Raw genomic sequence first — 14,110 nt, 5'->3', positions numbered from 1 at the left:
AAAATCAGGGTACCAAACTGTAATTTTACACCCCCGTCGCCGGAAAATACAGGGGTGGCCGGAGAACACGATTCCGGCACCCTCACCTCACCACAAGCTCCAGATCACATCTACAGACAACTAGAAATTGATTCATGTAATCAAAACACATCAATAACCCCAGACTTGGCCGGAAATTGGCCAAGAACATCGTCGGTTTCTGGCGAAATATCGAAAACTTAAAAAGACAACTCCTTCGATTCACTAATCCTCTGTTAACGAGCTATATACCAATCGATTGCAAATTTCATAAGGAACACAACCCACTATAAATCAACAGCTAATAATCCCTAAATCAAAAATGCCCAAATTTCAATTAAAAACATTCATACGGGTTATGAACCCTAATTTCAAAATTCGAGAATTAAACCCACTTTTGAGCATGTTATTGGACTCCAAATCAGACGTATGACATATGAAAATCATTAGGAAAATAAGCTCTACAACATGCAATCATCAAATCATACAAACAATCATCCGAACAAAAATTCATATTTTTAATAAATATATACGAAAATAATAAAAATTATAGAAAAATAACCTTGATTTCTGCAGGTGTATGGATCACAGGATCTGATAGAGCGCTTCAAGACCTTCAAATTGGTTACTCGAGCTTTCCAAACAGAGATCAATCACACCTCCAAAAGTTGGTTTGATTTTCAGAAGATTATATGAATATAAGTATTTTCTCTGGAAAATTATATTTTTAGCTGACTGCAAATGATTTTGATACGGAATAAAATACGGTAAAAGGCTATTTATATTTACGGAAATTAGTATCCCGTTGGATCATTCCGGATATAAAACGGTACGTTTATTTGTAAAAACTGATCCAAACGGTATCGGTTTTCGGGATAATTATCCAAATCAGTACAATTTGTATTGCGGTCTTGGTCTCAGCGCCTGGTTACACGTACTACGAGGTTATAATTGTGATAGTTTAATAAAAAGCTCCCATTTATCGGAAATACGAGTTTTATTGATTTACCGAAACGAATATTGTATCGAAAATGTTGCGCCGGGACCCGCGCAGGACAAACCGTTCGCCGGATCGAAAAAGTCAAAACATGAAAAATGCTCGGAATATTGCAATTAGGTTAGCAAGGAGTTCTCGGAAGAGTTTCGGGTTCTAAAAACGTAACAACGTATGACGTCGGTTGGTTCCCGTTTTTATAAAATAGATTTTAAATACTCGGAAAAAGATTTTATAAAATTCATATAATTTCTATAAATTCATAAATCAGCATAAAAATAATTAGGAAGATATGACAATTATCTATATTTTATTTTGGACATATAAAAATTAAAATACTCAATTAATATTATTTTTAAATATCCAAACACATTTAACATTTAACAAATAATTCACAGAATAGATACCGAACACATATAATAATTATTTATTAGCAAAAATAATTACACGATATATCCCGGATATTACATCCTTCCCCCTTAAAAGGATTCTGTCCTCAGAATCTCCTAAGAAAATAAACGAGGGTACTTTTCTCTCATATCACTTTCTAACTCCCAGGTTGACTCTTCAACCTTTGGGTTTCTCCATAATACTCTTACTAGCTTTACCACTTTATTTCTCAATACCTTCTCTCTTTCCTCTAGGATCTCTATCGGACTTTCTACATATTACAAATCTGCCTGAAGCTCTATTTGCTCATATTCTATTACATGCTTGGAGTCTGGATTATACTTCTTAAGCATTGATACGTGAAAAATATTGTGAATGTGCTCCATGCGCGGAGGTAACGCCAACTCGTAAGCTACTTTGCCAACGTGCTTTAGAATCTCAAAAGGTCCGACATATCTTGGGCTTATCTTTCCTTTATTTCCAAACCTCGTTAGTCCTTTCCACGGTGATACTTTCAGTAATACCAAGCTTCCTTCTTCGAATTCCATATCTTTCCTTGATTGATCTACATATTTCCTTTGACGGTCCTATGCGACTATCAATCTCTTCTGGATAATTTCAACCACTTCCTTTGTCTGCTGTACTAATTCAGGTCCAAGTATTTTGCGTTCTCCCACTTCGTCCCAATATACTGGAGATCTACATTTGCGTCCATAAAAGGGCTTCATAGGGTGGCATCCCAATAAATTCTACCAGAGGTAAATGCTCGTCCCAACTTTCTTTGAAATCAATAGCACAAACACATAACATATCTTCGATTGTCTGGATCGTTCTTTCACTTTGGCCGCCGTCTGTGGGTGATAAGCTGTACTCATATTCAATCTTGTTCCCAAACATTCCTGAAAATTCTTCCAAAATCTTGAATTAAATCTTGGATCTCGATCCGATACAATGGACACAGGAACTCCATGACGAACTACAATTTCCTTCAGGTACATATGGACTAACTTGTCGAGTGAAAATCTTTCATTTATAGGCAGAAAATGAGCTGACTTGGTAAGTCTATCCACTATAACCCAAATGGCATCATGATTAGCCTTTGTCCTTTGTAATCCAACTATGAAATCCATGGCAATATGTTCCCACTTCCACTCTGGAATCTCCAATGGCTGTAGCAATCCACTTGGTCTTTGATGTTCGGCTTTAACTCTCTGACATGTATAACATTTGCTAACCCATTCCGCAATTTCCCTCTTCATGTCTGGCCACCAATAATTTTCCTTTAAATCTCTGTACATTTTGGTACTCCCTGGATGGATTGAATACCTTGAATTATGTGCTTCCTGTAAAATTTCATTCTTCAGCTCCGTCACCGGTGGAATCCAAATTCTTGAAGAAAACCTAAGAATACCTTGATCGTCCTTTTGTGTGCACAATTCTTCACCTACCAAACGATTTATATCTTGATCCGTTACATCTTCCTGTCACTTCTTTATTTTCTCTAACAACTCCGGCTGGAAAGTCATACTGTACATTTTTGCTTCATCAGGCTTGCAAACTCTAATCTCCAATTCCAGTTTCTGAAATTCCTTATATATCTCTTCAGGTACTGATAACACATTTAACTTTTCCTTCCAACTCAACGCGTCTGCTACAACGTTCGCTTTACCGGGATGATAATTAATCGAGCAGTCGTAATCCTTGATCAATTCTAACCATCTCCTTTGCCTCATATTAAGCTCCTTCTGTGTGAATATGTACTTCAAACTTTTGTGATCCGTGTAAATCTCACACTTTTCTCCATACAGATAATGTCTCCAAATTTTCAAAGCGAAAACTATGGCTGCTAGCTCCAAATCATGAGTAGGATATTTCTGTTCATGTGGTTTCAATTGCCTTGACGCATACGCAATCACCTTATCGTGCTGCATTAGAACACACCCTAGTCCTTTATGAGAAACATCGCTATAAATTACGAATTTCCCTTGATCGTCTGGAAGTGACAAAACAGGTGCCGTGATTAATCTTCGCTTTAGTTCCTAAAAATTTCTTCACATTTATTGTTCCATATAAACTTTTCATTCTTCCGTGTAAGCTTTATCAATGTTGTTGCAATCCTTGAGAAATTTTGAACGAATCGACGATAATATCCCGCTAATCCCAAGAAACTTCTTACCTCGGTGGGTGTTCTCGGTCTTTCCCAATTTGTAATGGCCTCAATCTTTGCTGGGTCCACCTTGATCCCTTCATTACTGACTATATGTCCTAAGAACTGAACCTCCTGTAACCAAAACTCACACTTTGAGAATTTAACATATAACTTCTTTTTCATTAAAATCTCTAAAGCTGTTCTCAAATATTCCGTGTGATCCTCTTTCGTCTTTGAATAAATCAAAATATCGTCTATAAACACAATAACGAACTTGTCTAAGTATTCCTTGAAAATTCCATTCATCAGGTCCATAAACGCTGTCGGGGCATTGGTCAATCCAAAAGACATCACTAAAAATTCATAATGTCCATAACTTGTTCCGAAAGTTGTCTTTGGTATATCTTCTGGCTTGATCTTTAGTTGATGATATCCCGATCTTAAATCAATCTTGGAGAAGTACTTGGCTCCCTTCAATTGATCAAACAGATCGTCAATTCTGGGTAACAGATACTTGTTCTTGATTGTAAGCTTGTTGAGCTCCCTATAGTCGATGCACAGTCTCATGCTTCCATCTTTCTTCTTGACAAATAATATTGGTGCACCCCACGGGGATACACTGGGTCTGATTATTCCTTTCTCTAACAACTCTTGCAATTGCTTCGCTAGCTCTTTCATCTCAACGGGCGCCAATCTGTACAGGGCCTTGGATACTGGTTCGGTTCCAGGTGCTAAGTCGATTGCAAACTCAATTTCTCTATCTGGAGGAAGTCCTGGTAACTCATCGGGAAACACGTCTGGAAATTCATTCACTACTAGAATATCTTCAAATTTTGCTGGCTCCTGACTTCTGTCAATCACATATGCCACGAAATGCTCGCATCCTTGCCGTAGTAATTTCTTGGCTTGAATCATCGTTAAGAACTTCTTTACTTAGTTTCTGGCCCTTGTACGTTACTATCCTTTCGTCTGGCGTCTTCACCATTACCTTCTTATTTCGACAATCTATCTGGGCATCGTGCTTAGATAACCAATCCATTCCTAAGATAATGTCAAATTCTCCTAACTTAAATGGTATCAAATCTACACAAAACATACTACCAGAAATCTCAATCTCATAATTCCCACAAACTTGATTAACAGATACACGTTCCTGATTTGCTAATTCCACATTCCTTATTTCATTTAAATACTCAACTGGACAATTTAACTTAATAACAAAATCTTGTAAAACAAATGATCGAGTTGCTCCCGAATCTATTAACACTTTGGCACATAAAGAATTCACAGTAAGCGTACCTGCCATGACATCAGTATCTCGGATAGCATCCTTCACAGACATGTCAAAAACTCTAGCCCTTGGAGTCTCATTCACTGCTGGGGTAGATCCCATAATCCTCAATGCATTACTGACTGGGGCTGGTGTCTTGCAATCCCTGGCTCTATGTCCAGGCTTTCCACATTTAAAGCCCGTAAATCCAATGGCTGGAACCTTAACTGCTGGATTTCGGATAGGCTGATCCTTGTTTGCTGGCTCTCTCGCAGGCTGATTTCGGCACTCCCTCGAATAGTGCCCTTTCTGGTTATACTTGAAACAAACTACATTCAATTTATTACAAACTCCTCCATATTTCTTTCCACATACCTGATAATCTGGAAAAGTTAACCTTAACTGATTCGGCTGATTCACATTAACTGGACGGTTGCCCTGGTCCTCCGTCACCTGCATTTTGTCTTTTGAAATTAAAATTTCTCCCTGGCTGAAACTTGTCCTTCTTAAAATTTGGAAACTTTTCTGGTTGTGACTGACCTTCATTCCCTTCAACTTTCCTTTTCTTACTCTCCTTCTCCTTCTGTGACATCTCGCTCTCTGTCTCTGCGATCATGGCCTTCTGTACAACTCCTGCATAGGTATCCAACTCAAAAATGGCTACCTTCCCTCTGATCCATGGCTTTAAACCTTGCTAAAATCTCTTAGCCTTCTTTCTGTCAGTATCCACATACGACGACACATACCTTGACAATTACTCAAACTTACTCTTGTAATCTGCCACCGACATATTTCCTTCCTTTAATTCTAAAAACCTCAGCTCCATCTGGTCCTGGTCAAACTGGGGAATATACTTTTTTAAAAACAATTCCTTAAACCTCTCCCAAGTAATAACATCTGTGCCTTCTAATGTCTTCACCATCTCCCTACCAATAGGTTGCCTCATTCTTCAAATAGTAACTTGCAAACTACACCTTCTGTTCCTCTTTCACTTTCACTAAGGTGAATTCCTTCTCTATTTCATTTAACCAAACATTTGCTTCGATCGGTTCTAAGGAACCATTGAATTCTGGTGGGTTCACTTCCTGAAAAGTTTTGAAAGTTATCTGGGGATTGGTCTGTCTTTGTTGTTGTTGTGCCAGGTGAAATGTTTGTTGGGCAAAGATTTGGAGAATCTGGGCTATTGCTGGGTCTATGGGTCCTGGGTTTGCATTCTGGTTTGTATCATCTTGGTTGTTATTATTGTTGTTGTTGGTTTCTTCATTCTGGGTGTTGGTGCGGGTATTTCTTCTGGGAGTCATTTTCTGTAAAGAATCAAACAACTTATTTAGCTTTTAAATCAAATCCTTTGCATAAAAGAAAAGTTTTGTAAAATAGAAATATCTCTTTTTGAAAACGGTTGTAACAGTTGAACTAAGTAAATTGCATGCTTCTTTACAGAATATAAACAGTTATGGAAAACAGGGTACATGGTATTACAGGAGTATAACTGGTGCAATAAATATGGTAAAGTAAAACAGGTGCAATAAAGTAAATGACAGTGCTGGAAAGGAAAAGGTACTGATATATATAGATCAAAAGTTTTGGGTAGTACAAGCGTAAAGACGCTTCGGAAGTAAAAGCAAAAAGGGTACAACAACCTACTCACTAGTCAGCAGCTCTAGTATATAAATATAACTCAAAAGTCTACTGATACACATTACACACTACTGTATATACTACACAACCATAACAACACTGCTCAGCATCTCTGTCTCTGTATCTCTGACTCAACTCCAAGGAAACTCTGGTCCTCCCAGCCTCTCAAAGTCCTCCATCACCTCAGTAGCCCATCCCATCAATGCATCAGGGCCTCTGCCAGGTAGTGTAGCTCCATGTAGCCTAGCCTCAAGAATCCTCTGTGTCACATGAATCTCCTCTCGAAGCTCCCTCACACCACGATCAACATCTGTAGTCCTAATGATATGTTGTAGCTCTCGGATCTGGGCCAACAAGGAATCATGCTCCAATAGAAGAGCCTCATACCGGTAGTAAGGAACTGGGGACAATGTAGACTGGAATGGGGCACTCGCAACTGAATGCCCAGTGGAATCTGAATCAGCTGGTGGAGGTCCTCTGATATGTGGCCTCATGCCTGGGGGTGGAATAGCCTGCAATGGTACGGGCTGCAACACAGGTGGAGGTAGAATAGCCAACACTGGTGGAATAACGGGACGTGGATCTGAAGATGGTATTCCAACTGAAGGCTCTGAGTGATCAGCTGATACGGGGATGAAAGAGTCGGCCATCACTGCTATCTGAAATCATATCGCAATATAAGAATCTCGAACCGTGACACAAATTATACTAATACCTGTTATACCGTAGCACTGAACCTCTCGACGTTCTATCTTTCTATTCCTTACTTCTAATCCTAACCCTCTACCCATTCCCGTCAACCTAGGCTTGTGTCAGTGACTTATAACCTGTAGCTCTGATACCAAACCTGTGACACCCTCCAAACCCGGGTCAGAAGTTTGGGGTCCACACACACACACACACTATTTATAACTTGCTTATAACAATAATAAAGATAATAATAATAATATGCAGTGACCCTACTTACCAACTACCACGGACCACAACAGGTTAAAGTATGCACACAAGCCAAACACACTTACTTATATTACAAACATTCGAATCCCAACTATTCAAACTCAGAACTGAGTAATTAACAATATTACAAACTTTTACAAACTTAAATTATTCCAAAAGAAGCCTACTAGCTCAACTCGATCAACCTGAACCCCAAGCTCTCGCGCTGGACTGGGGATCCTCGGTACCAACCGGTTCCTTCTTAACTGGAAAATAACATAAACAATATCGCACAAATGAGCTAACTAGCTCAGCAAGTCACAATGACAAAATTGAGAATAATGATCATCAGGTGAATATGGTTATGATATCAAATGAACAATATATTATGATTTAGAATTGGATATTATATTTTCATTTTAAAAACCAAGGTTAGGCTGCTGATCAGTCACGCACTAACCCCGAGCAAAGCACACAACACTGCTCTAACTACTGGATCCAAGGCACACATTGGCCTAACTTGACCATTATATGGTCTGACCACGAATCTGGTCCACAATTTTATAAAAACAATCCAATTCTAACATAATAACATAATAAGCAATAAACAAAATCATTAACAACATTGGACATTCAATAATGAAAATGGTTTCAATCTGAATAAGAATCAATATGGCATTTTCAAAGCATGAATGATAGGTAATGAAAGAATTGGATAACAAGGAATCAATGTTTCCGGGTTTCAAGGATTTGGTCTTTCAAAGCATAAGATACAATGGTTTGAATGTGTAAGCAATCTGTTTCAGTGTTTGATATTTAGTTTGTATGTATTTGTGGAGTAGTATCGTATATTTGAGGTTCGTATTTGGGTATACAGCAATCAATGGTCTAGAAAGAATCAGGTTTACGGCTCGAGATCAATAACTGGAATCAGGGTTTAGGGTTCAGTGCTTCAAAGCACTTGCAATATAAAACATGACTATCAATCACTACAATATCTCGAGAAAGTTCAGAACACTTGCCTGGTACTAGCTTACTATACTGCACTCGCTTTCAATCACCACTGTCTTACTCCTTGACTACCTGTTTTCCTTTTCTACGCCTTGCCTCTTCTGCTCACATATCATAAGCATCTATCAATATTCAACTCATACGATTATATTCAACACATACTTCTATCTGCCCTTCGTTTCACCCAAATCCGATTAACGGATTGAAAGTTACGCAATAAACAAGTAAACATCGAATATATAGACTGGACAATTAACCAACTAGTCACATATAACACATAACACGTCAAATAATCAATGATATATCATTTATAATGAAGTCTCGGGTCATAAACAGGCTTTCGGGTATTTGAAATGATTTTTAAAACATTTTTCGGAATTAAAACGGGTCGTTGGATCAATTTTGGAGTAATAAACAGGGTTCAGCTGGCCAATTCTGGCTTTAAAACAATTTTATAATAATTATCGAGCCTTGAAAACAATTTTAAATAATATTTTAAAGCTCGAAACTATTTTTCGAAATTTTTAAATAATTAAATCTAATTAAATAATTAATTAAAATCACTTAATAATTAATTAAATCAATTATTCAATTAATTTTTGAATTAATTGACCAATTAATCAATTAAAAATTAACTGAAATTAATTAACTAATTAATTCAGATTTATTTTTGAATTAAAAATAATTTTTGGAATTAAAATAATAATTTTTGGAATTTTCAGAAATTAAAAACGGATTTTATAATAAAAATAAATATGGAATATGATTTTTGAATATTTTTAAAACAGAAATCCTATTTTTGAAAACTCTGGAAAGTTCAGGGACTGAACTTCATCGTTTTCAAAAGTCAGGGTACCAAACTGCAATTTTACACCACAACCAGAAATTGATTCATGCAATCAAAACACATCAATAACTCCAGACTTGGCAGGAAATTGGCCAAGAACATCGCCGGTTTCCGGCGAAACATTGAAAACTTAAAAAGACAACTCCCTTCGATTCACTAATCCTCTGTTAACGAGCTATATACCAATCGATTGAAAATTTCATCAGGAACACAACCCACTATAAATCAACAGCTAATAATCCCTAAATCAAAAAGGCCCAAATTTCAATTAAAAACATTCATACGGGTTATAAACCCTAATTTCAAAATTCGAGAATTAAACCCACTTTTGAGCATGTTATTGGACTCCAAATCAGACGTATGACATATGAAAATCATTAGGAAAACAAGCTCTACAACATGCAATCATCAAATCATACAAACAATCATCCGAACAAAAATTCATATTTTTAATAAAAATAATTCAAAAATAATAAAAATTATAGAAAAATAACCTTGATTTCTGCAGGTGTATGGATCACAGAATCTGATAGAGCGCTTCAAGACCTTCAAATTGGTTACTCGAGCTTTCCAAACAAAGATCAATAACACCTCCAAAAGTTGGTTTGATTTTCAGAAGATTATATGAATATAAGTATTTTCTCGGGAAAATTATATTTTAGTTGACTGCAAATGATTTTGATACGGAATAAAATACTGTAAAAGGCTATTTATATTTACGGAAATTAGTATCCCGTTGGATCATTCCGGATATAAAACGATACGTTTATTTGTAAAAAATGATCCAAACGGTATCGGTTTTCGGGATAATTATCCAAATCAGTACAATTTGTACTGCGGTCTTGGTCTCAGCGCCTGGTTACACGTACTACGAGGTGATAATTGTGATAGTTTAATAAAAAGCTCCCATTTATCGAAAATACGAGTTTTATTGATTTACCGAAACAAATATTGTATCGAAAATATTGCGCCAGGGACCCTGCGCAGGACAAACCGTACGCCGGATCGAAAAAGTCAAAACATGGAAAATGCTCGGAATATTGCAATTAGGTTATGAAGGAGTTCTCGGAAGAGTTTCGGGTTCTAAAAACGTAACAACGGATGACGTCGGTTGGTTCCCGTTTTTATAAAATAGATTTTAAATACCCGGAAAAAGATTTTATAAAATTCATATAATTTCTATAAATTCATAAATCAACATAAAAATAATTAGGAAGATATGACAATTATCTATATTTTATTTTGGACATATAAAAATTAAAATACTCAATTAATATTATTTTTAAATATCCAAACACATTTAACACTTAACAAATAATTCACAGAATAGATATTGAACACATATAATAATTATTTATTAGCAAAAATAATTACACGATATATCCCGGATATTACACTCGATGTACTGCCTGGTTCATGATTGACTAACTTCCGTGATGTTTCTTCATGTCTTGACTTTGATAACTTGATTTTCTTTAGATTAAATCCCTGTAATTATCTGATACCCTGACAAGATCTCTGTCACTTGATTAAATCCACAATCTTGATTTATATCACCAAAGCTTGATCAATTTCTTGAACTTCTTCCAGTGAATTAATTCCTCAAGTCTGTAGATGAACAATATTTCTTAATCCTTTGACAGATGTTACTTTGTGATATCTCTTTGACGGTAGATCCACTATTTACTTGTTACATTCTTATTTGAGTTGAGTTAAATCCTCGAATAAACAAATAGGCTATGACATATGCCTTTCAATCTCCCCCTATTTGTTTGTTAGACAATAACAACAAATACCTAGAGGATAACTCAACTAACAATAAGAAAAAGATGTAAACAGAAATGCAAAGTAAATAGCAGAAAAGTTCTGGATTATATTTAACATTTTCCAGATTCCAAAAGAAATCAAGATAGATGTTCCTCTAGACTGAACATATCTTCAAGTAGTTTCATCTTCATTTCCTTGGTTCTTCAAATCTCTGCAAGATAATACTTCTCAGTCTTGAAGTAATTATCAGCAGCTTCTTTTGTACAACCACATTTCCTGTTGAGAAGCGCATATATCTCTTGCTTCTCCCCCTATGAGAATCAACTACTTAAAGGAGATCACCTTTGTTTATCACATCTCCCGTACAATAGGATCCGTATATAAAAACCAATGGTACCCCCTTTTGGAAAACAGCTTCTTCCCTTATGAAGAATAGTGATGAACCAAACCACTTCTTCTGATTACTAGGAAATCACCTTGTCTTTACCACCTCTCCCGTACAATAGGATCCGTAGTTACAAACAACAATGGTGTGGTGTAGTGTACATATGCTTTACCTTTTTCCTCCTCCCTGCTATTTCTCCCCCTTAGTTGAGGAATCCTCCAAACTATTACTTAAGCTTTTATCTCCCCCTTAGAGAAGGAATGTATGCCATTGTCTGAGTTCTCATATTTCACTTGGTTGGAAAAGAAATAACAACTAGTTTCTCTTTCTTCCTCACTGTGAGTGTGTGATTCTGTTTAGTGTACCTCGCATGTGTTTCAGTATTCTCTCCACTCATGTTTACACTCATTCTCACAAGTGTATCACTCCTCTCATAGCTCCAAAATTCAGCTGTACCTGCAAGAAAAATCACCTTAGCCATCCTTAAGGAGGTCACATGTGGTGCAATGGGAGTTCGCAAATCCCCATCCTTGTTAAACTCGTCAGATGAATCTGAGTCATAATCTATAAGTTGCTAGTTTCCCTTTTAGGGTTCCATATTTGAACTCTGGGAAGGTAAACAATGATCCAAAGAATTTAGCATAAAGATCAAAGTTCCCTTCAAATGTCTGTGAAGACATTTCCTTGTGACTCATCAGGTAATATCTGAATCATTGTCAACAAGTTGCCGATCTGCGCCTATGTCAGATCCACTATCCGCAGATGCATCCAGGGGATTTAAGCCTGGGGAGGTAGACACTGACCACTGACATATGGCTTTTGGATCAGTATCCTCTCCTAACACCTGTAAAGGCAATTGGTCCATTAAAGAACCTTGAACAATCGAATCTGACCTTAAAATGGTCGAAACTCTTGTTTCCGTCAACTCCTCCTTTGTGTGTGTAACATTTCCTTGTGCATCAAGAATTGTTTATGTTTAAGGTGGTGACACTACATCGGATACCCTGGCCGACAGGTAAATTTCAATAGATGCACCCTGTTGAGAGGGTGAATCTAGTAACTGTTTTTGTGCCTTTTTCAGCCATTACATCTTTTTGAGAAGATGTATGGGGGCTAGCAGTTGTCTCTGATTTAAATACTACTCATCTTTGTAGGAGACAGAGCTGCTGGGTTGACTTCAGAACCTTCCTTATGTGGTGCACTAAGGCACTATCTCCCTCACGCTCATTCATACTTCATTTTAGTGGTAAGAGAGTGTTGGTTGGTTCCGTTTCTGTGTTTGTCTTTTCAGTCTGGGATAGAAGTTGAGGGTTTTCAACCTCATGATTGTCAATGAAAGAAGGCCATTGGAGGCTAAACCTCTATCACAGAACATATGACAATATAGAGATAAAATGTACTTAAGATCTATAATGAATGAAAATTATACATTTAATCTTTTGAGAGAGATGATGTACAATAGTGATTTCAAAAGATTTTAAATGAAATAAGAAATCACTAATGTTGAAAGAAGTTTGATTTTCTCCTAAAATTGTTCGAGTGCACAAGTCTATTTTTATGCCTAAAAAGATAAATGATTTGATAAGACACAGACTGATGACCTAGAAGTATTAAGAAGAGAAAGATTTTGACTTTCAATATGAATGAGTTTTTATTAAAGCATTGATCACTTAGGGTAAAGTATAAGTAATTCTCATTCATGTCAAAAGCTCACAATTATCTGTAACATAATATTTACAATATATCATGGAATGATACTTGTCAAGTACTTTAGATACCAATAATTATGTTGCATCCTACTTTTTTAAAAATAAATCAATAAATTAAATACCAATTATCTATCAAAAAGATATCAGCATTCAATTTCATATATCATACAATTGTTAACTCCTAACAAATGTACTACCTCAAACAATATTTACAGTTACAGAAAATACAAATAAAAACTTATATAAATATAGAAAAAATACAAAAAATTAAAAATGTTTACAAGTTCAATGATAACATTACCAGCTTGCAAACAACCATATCCCTTAGTTAAACATTTGCTGTTATCTCCAAAGGTAACCACTGGGCCAGCTTTCTCAACCATATTTGATAGAAGGGCTCTATCTCCGGTCATATGTCTTGACGATCCATTGTCAAGAATCCACACTACCGGTTCCACCTGTTTAATGCCCTGCAACACAAATGGATTAAACCTTCTTCGGAACCCAAACTTGGTTGGGCCCGGCATACTTGTAGAATTGACCTTTGTCAGCCAAAACAACATTTTAACTTTAATGTTCTCAACTTTCTCAATGACTGGACATTTGACCTTGTAAACAGCCTTAACAAATTTTTGTTTAGGCTTAGGCACAAATGTCTCCTTTCTAGCCTTAGGAGGACTAGCAGTCTTAGACCTACCATGCTTCCTATTATTCATATGCTGACGAGGAGTAGTCTTATCACTAGAGACATGCTTACCATTAAAATAAGCATACATCAAATTAAAAGCACAAGACATACAATTAGGAACATCACATACTTTATGAGAGGGATTAACAACAGGCAAATTATGCATGGTAGACATGGACATTTTTGTTATCCAACCCATGTGTGTCTGAGTTAGTCTCAGTTGCTTTCACAACTTTGACTGGAACTTTCGACACACTTGTCTTGGAAACAACCTTCTCATTAACAAGATCTTCAGTACGTATTTCTTC

Source organism: Apium graveolens, chromosome 11, assembly GCF_009905375.1.
Source record: "Apium graveolens cultivar Ventura chromosome 11, ASM990537v1, whole genome shotgun sequence".
Taxonomy (NCBI): domain Eukaryota; kingdom Viridiplantae; phylum Streptophyta; class Magnoliopsida; order Apiales; family Apiaceae; genus Apium; species Apium graveolens.
The sequence above is the reverse complement of the archived record's forward strand: the minus strand, read 5'-3'. Positions refer to the sequence as shown.